This window comes from Miscanthus floridulus, chromosome 3 (assembly GCF_019320115.1).
Source record: "Miscanthus floridulus cultivar M001 chromosome 3, ASM1932011v1, whole genome shotgun sequence".
NCBI classification, from domain to species: domain Eukaryota; kingdom Viridiplantae; phylum Streptophyta; class Magnoliopsida; order Poales; family Poaceae; genus Miscanthus; species Miscanthus floridulus.
Genome location: NC_089582.1, coordinates 58,199,445 through 58,206,549, shown reverse-complemented (window position 1 = coordinate 58,206,549; position 7,105 = coordinate 58,199,445). Strand labels below are relative to the sequence as shown.

The 7,105-nt window shown below is 42.4% G+C and overlaps 1 pseudogene; it reads right to left on the bottom strand.

Annotated features, from left to right (window-relative positions):
- Nucleotides 1-1,007: 1,007 nt before the first annotated feature.
- Nucleotides 1,008-6,795, bottom strand: LOC136541699 (protein PHOSPHATE STARVATION RESPONSE 2-like; annotated as a pseudogene).
- Nucleotides 6,796-7,105: the final 310 nt, after the last annotated feature.

Genomic DNA, 7,105 nt, shown 5'->3' with positions numbered 1-7,105 from the left:
CATTGCACTCTAGGCCAGTATGTAATTGAGCAACGCGTTCTAGCTAGTTTGTAAGGACTCTCGGCTTTCACCTCCCTCTCGTCTATGCCCTAGGGTCAGCCGAGGCCGCCGCCGCCGCCGCCCGCTTCCACCACTGCTGGTCCCCTCCCTTCGCCCTCCAGCATCTAGCCGGAGAGCGGAGAGAGTGGAGATCTATCTCTCTAATAAGTTTTTTTTCTAGTAGATTATGTTTTTTTAGTGTTAAGGTCTTTCCATGCTAAATTCTTTGGTATAGGGGGTTTATCTCCTTCTCTTCCCCGGCGACGGCGAGGGGTAGGGTGAATTTGTATTCTCCATGACGACTCTGATGAAGATGAGGGCAACAACGGCGTCACCAACTTCCTCGGCATGACGATCTGAACGGCGATATCAAGGCGGAGATGATGCTACCGCCATGAAATAATTTTCTCTGGGCTCTTCTCCGCTTTGTTGTGGTTTGATCTGACCTCGATGAAGGACTAGGAGAATAAGTCTTCTCCTCAAGCCAATTACTGATATTGAGTTGGGAAAATTCAGATCAATTTTCCTTTTTTCTTCAAGGGCAAAAGAAAGAAGGAAGCCACAAGAAAGAAGTTTCTTAACTCCGTTTGTCGTCATTTGATGAACATCTATTCTCAGGTCTTTTGCTAAGTATTTGCCTGTGTGGTCCTTCATAAGAATCGCCGTACAGGTTTGTGATCGAGATTTAGAGCTATAGAAAGCGTGAATACATTTAAGATGAAAAACAGTTTCTAGGTATATATATGTTATATTTTGTAACATGATGGTTTACTCAGCTATATTTTAATATATTTTTCTTTCAGTCTAAAAAAAAGTTCTAGCTAGTTTGAATTCTGGGTTTGGTTGGGTGAAGTGCTTGGTCTCATCGCGTGTATCTGCTGCTCATCTCATTGCGGCCATTGCACAGTTCATCGTAACGTTCCGGTTTCATAAGGTAAAACAAAATTCTCTGACGAAGAGAGATGGTATGGATCTGAGACCGAACCGAAGCAGTTCAAATCTCTCATTCTCTCGTATAAAGGCAACACATCCTTCATCACATTTGGTACCATGACATGTTCTAAACAGGTGCTAAACATTATTGTAAATACTTGAATTAGCCCATAATCAAATGCCTACCAGATGCTACTTGATACCTAACAAAAGGAGGAAGAAAAAAAAAACAAGTCAAACCCCTGACATTGTGCTTGCGCTGTCTTCTGAAGACTACATCATCCACATAACACGGGGATTCAGTGATACCGTGATAGTGGGCACTATACAACTAACTCCTAGTTACATGCACCTGGCCAGGCTTTGCAAAGAAGTTAACAATAGCATTCATCTGTTCCCACGAAAGGACAAAAACAACTAAGCCTGAAAACAACCAATCAGATCATGAAACCCATTTCATGCTTGCAACTTCATTGGCTGTCAGCTGATTCTGAAACAAAAGGCAAGAAACATCAGTGATCTGTGTGCCTCATCATATCACAACCGGCATCACCACAAGCTAAAGCCTTTCATAGTTATATAGATATGCATACCTGTTTGCTTGGTTGGTCCATTTTGACTGTTTTCTGGGACATCCTTGACTGTAGAAGATTCTGGAATCTCAGAATCGGAAGTGGTTTTAGCATTCTGCACCTTTTCTGTCCCCGGTATGCACTGCTGCTCTAGCATCATCTGAAGACACTTCCTTGTTCCTCAATTCTTAACTGCAAACTTCTTTGTATCTGAATTCCATGGAACAGCCATAATGATGAACTTCAGTAAGATACAGCATGCTGCAGACAAGGTTACCAGGCAATTTTCGGGAACAAACATTTACAGTTCAGATTGTTGGCTAGCTCAAATTTGAATCTGAAGTGGTTAGCAGCAGGGGCTCTATGAATCAGTTTTGGTAAACCTAGCATATTTTTTAAACAACAAAAATATGAAGCATATTGGCTGTAGTGCTTACGGTTCATCAACCAATGAAGCAACTATCATTATAGTCAACATACTCTGAAAGAGGTAAGAGTCAGTACATGCACTCTTAAGAATTGACCGTACTAATATACTAAATGGGCAATTATTTTATTTGGAGATCACATTACAAATAAAAATACAAGCTCCAAAATAATGCAAATTGAACCTGTACCACAAGATGCAAAGGAAAACAGTGTCGCATATAAAAATAAAATTCAAAATCTCCTGGAGTTACAAGCTCAAGATGCAAAGGAAAATATGGTAAAATAAAATATTTTACCAACACCTCTAAGTTATACTGATTTTAGACCCTTGCAATTTCAGACATCGAATCGAAAGCAGAGCAAAGTGTAATAGTACCTCAAGCTGTTCATGAAGCCGCTTTTGAAGTTCCAACTGGAGCCGAAGTGCTTCAGTGAGATCAAAACTCCTGCAGCAGTATAAAAATGATGCTCTGAAACCAGGCACTTAAAACAAAGACTAAAGTAACTGCATTTGTTCAGATGCAACTCTTGTGGTGCAACAAAAGAACCAAAGTTCAGGACCACATAACAAAGTAATTTGTGGATACCCATACAGTTTGGCTAACATGGCAAGCTGTTCCTTGATTAAAAAGTAATAAAACTAACAAAACACTGTTAAAAGGAAAAAAAATATTTGAAACTGGATATAAAACTACTCACGAAGGAGAAGGAATCTGAAATTCATCAAAATACGTAGGCAATGCTGAATCCATGAATCTATGCTGTGACGGCACATTCAGTAAAAAAAAGAAGCGTCGAAAATAGTTGTGTTTAATCAGATTGATGCACAAATAAACTGTCATATCTGTTTGATAATTGATTGGTGAACTTATTACGCTTCTATTCTTGCAAACAACAAAAAAAATTTACGCCATCATTCATGTTTTTTGCTGAAAATATGATCATAATAGTATCTACTGTAAACAAATTTCCAGATCAGGCATTTCATGCAAAAACTTGATGATCAAAAACTCGACCACAAGGAGAAGACAACACCCTGGCTTTGTGTCACGCGACCTGCAAGCACCCAGGTTTGAGCCCAGGTGAATGGACTCTCAACTGGAGGCTCTACCAACCAAGCTATTGCTTGGCTCTCTCATAATATTGGAAATGAAAGCTATATTATTTTTTTCTCGAACACTTTTACATTGTATATTGAAATCAAAACATCAACACAAACAAAATCCTATGTGCAGACTTACCCTTTCAAGTCAATAGATGGTATATCTTCTTTAGATGCCACTTTCTTTTCAGAAGAGCCTGAAAATATCAAATCACCAAACTTAATAAAACAACTGAAGAAATTGCAGCAATGAATACAAAGAAATAGAACATATAGGAAGTGGAACATGCCAGACCTTCAGATAACTCTGGTCTGTATCGAGCTGTTCTGTATTTCTGAAACACAGTGTTCAATAAAAATCAGATAGAGAATAATTTGCAACTATTTTCAGTAACATCCAACTATAGGGCTAGATATCAGACCTGAAGATGACTTTTTACATGATAAATGGTCAAATTGTCTGCCTTCATTAGCTTCAGGACACCCTTAGGAGTTGCTTCTGAAACAATTTAAGGAAAATGTCAAAATGAATATATTCAATCATGAGAGAAATATATCTGCAAACAGTACGCACTTTCACTGCCACCAAGTTGATTGACAGCATCCACAAAGCGCTCGTGAAGCTCAGGAGTCCATCTCATGCGTGCCTTGGCAGTATTGGAGCTAGTAGCGGGTGAGGGTGCCACAACTGCCAACGGTTCAACAGATTGAGACGACACTGTTTGTTGGGTTGCTGATTGGTGAACTGAGATGGATGGTTGCACAGGTTGCCCAACCTATGTGAAGCATAAATTAATGCATAAAGACTATAAACAAAGAGTACAGTGCAGTAAAAGTTATAACAAAGAAAAGTGACCTAGCCAATACAAGATTGATTACTACCATAGCTGAAATTGAATGTTGCAAAAGATGAGCAAATGCATGCCTGATTTTCAACTTCAAAACCCATTTCATAAAATTGCTGAACTCAAACAAGTGATTTGGCAAGTTCCTAAATTATATATGTTGCTTCATTAAAAATGATCCCCAAGGCAACTAAGAGCAAGCAACTTTGCCGTATTTGGTCTTGCCATTTGCAAACACAGCAAACCTCCTGGACCCTGCTAAATCTTTCCTCATGTGAAACTCCTACATGTGAACTTGTACAGACTACAGAAGTCAAGGTAAAGCCGATTGTGCATCGCGAGCCAAGTCAAATCTGACTGGAGTCACTTGAGGCAACACCGAACACCCTACACGCAGCTTAGTCATCATGCTCATTTATTGCAATAAGAGAAATATCAGGTAGCTGCTGACACATCCTTTCATCTTGCAATGCATACTGGCATAGTCTAGAGCTTAGAATACAGTCTATATGTCAGACAACAGCTGGGTCTGAGGATCCAAAGTGGAAAATTTTTAGTCTTGGTCTAGTAAAGTACCACCCTCTCGTCCCAAATTATAGGTCGTTTTGACTTTTCTAGGTACTAGCTTTTGCTATGCACCTAGATATAAGATATGTCTAGATACATAATAAAAGTTGTGTATCTACTAGAAAAGCCAAAACGATCTATAATTTGGAACAGAGGGAGTAGTAAAAAATGCAGAAACTTTTTGACCCACAGGTCACTTCGAAAAAGAATGAGATGTATGATGTGAAGTATACAACATACAGTGGTCACCACTATCCTGGATGTGTAATGAACAGTGAAAAGTTGAACTTTTTAAGATTTCCAGGAGTAGATTTGATGTATAATATAGATATAAACAAGATATAACATAAATAAGCTTACAAAACATTTGTTTTGTAAAAAAAAGGGACTTGTAGCCTGTAGGGCATCAACAATATGATCACAGATTTGTGGATTCGTCATCAACTAGCTGACAAGAACACAGAATGGTCCAACCGTACAGTTAGGGAATACTAGCACAAACAGGAGTACAAAAAGTCCACCCACCAAAATGACAGAATTAACTAGCGTACCTGTTGAGTTTCTGTGGAAGTTAGGGATATCAACCATGTCCTTCCAATCCTCATTCATAAACTCTGTCCACCATTCAGTTTGCTTAGTAAGATCATCTGAAGCGCCAATAGAAGTGGTCCCGGTCACATTATTCCCAGCAGGGACATCACCAGAGTATCCAAGAATGCATCTCAACTGGATCAGGGCACCAGGTTGGTTCAACGTCTCTTGGGAAATCGGTTATGGAAGGTTCAAAGCCTCCATATTGTGACCCATAATTCAGTGTTGAAGAAGTTGCAGTGCTTGGTGCTTGAGAATTGTATGGATTGTGGTTCGAGTATTGATCAGGATTTGAATGCGAAGAGAACCTTACAGACGGAGGTGAGCACAGAGGTCCAACAGATCCAGTATTGGAGTGAAACTGAGCACGGATAGGAGCAATAGTGGTCTGGTGAGGTGGTAGTGGAGTGCTCCTCAATTCTCTCTCCATCAAAACAATCTGTGCATCTGGAAGCCTCGGGAAGCTCTCATCCAGAGGGGCTGGTATAGAAGGCAGAGATGTTGGTATGGTTACAGGAACTCCAGATTTGTAGAGCTGGTTGGTGCTTAATCTCTCCATCTACAAACAAGCACAAACCTCAGTTACCACCAACAAAATGTTCCTCCAGTGTCCAATGCCCTTTCTATCTTGACTAGGATTATTGTGTCTGCAATTAGAGAAAAGGCATTCACGTTTGTCACAACGAGAAATCTGACAACATAAATTGAATTGATACACACTTGCCAAGAAACAGATGAATCCAATTTCATTAATCCAACTAAGAAGTGTTTTCGTAGAAAGTACACACTAAACCAGAAGTCAGCCTTGGCTTAACCAATGAGTCAGACTACATAGCCGATTTTAATTGGTCTACAGGGCCATTTGGGCAACAGGCCTATCGAATAAAAATGAGTAAACACATCACACAGTCTGAATCGATCTCAGCTGCAGAAAGACAGCAGTTCAAGGTCCTTAAACGGTAGCAGGAAGAACATGGCAACAGAGCCAGACTTTTTACATGGTGAAATAAGCTGTTAACTCGACAACAATTTTGATTCTCTGATCATGGCACTACAACTAGCATGTAAGTGTCTCTATTATCAGGATTAAACGCACTCCGTGTAAATTGTCCCTAGACAAACGACCTTATTAAAAACATTAGATATAAGAAATCAACAAATAAATCGCTAGCCAAAGCAACACCAAACCACCTGGGATAATAAATTCCACTCGCCAACGAGTCTAGCTGACATACCTACCTGGGATAATAAATTCCACTCGCCCACGAGCCTAGCTGACATGTATCTAGGATAAATTTCGCACTTCGTACGAGTCCATCCACCAATCTGAACCTAAGCGAAACGGAATTTGTCTTCCGCACCAATCGAACCACAAGGAACCCAAGCGAAACAGGATCGAATCATGACCCTAACCGAGCGCACAGACGAAAGAGAGGTCGAATCAGCTGGGACTAAACCGATGCCGGGAGAGGGCTGGCCTCACCTCCACTGCGGGCGGCGCGTGTCGGGATCGGCGGTGTCGAGAAAGAGGAAGAGCTCGTGAACCGAACACCCTCGCCTGGCCTGGCTTGGCCTGCCCTCCTGCCTCCAACAGAGCTCGAGCCGTCGAGCGAGACGGGGGACGAGATGTGAGGCGAGGGGGAGGAGAACCGGAGGCGGCCTTTCGCGTGGTGAACCGCCGCGCTCACTCCGCACGCGAGCGTCTACCCTCCCCGACACGCGGGGCCATCTCGAGCGGGCCCGCGGCTGCCGTGGGAGGGGTAGATGTGGGATCGTGTAGGCGAGCGATTTGTAGCGCCGATGGGAAATGATTCTGTAAACTTGGGGGCGGTGCAGTGGGTGGGCCGGGTCCATGGGACGCAGCGTGGGCCGGTTGGCGTAGGCGGGGGAGATGGGGCCCTGTGGCAGTGAGCGCAGGCGCAGTGGGCTGGGCGCGAGGGTGGGTTGACGGCGGTGGATGGCCGATGCGGGTTCCGTCTCGGCGTCCACAATTGGCACCGAGGAGGCCGGAGGCAGCGACGGACAAA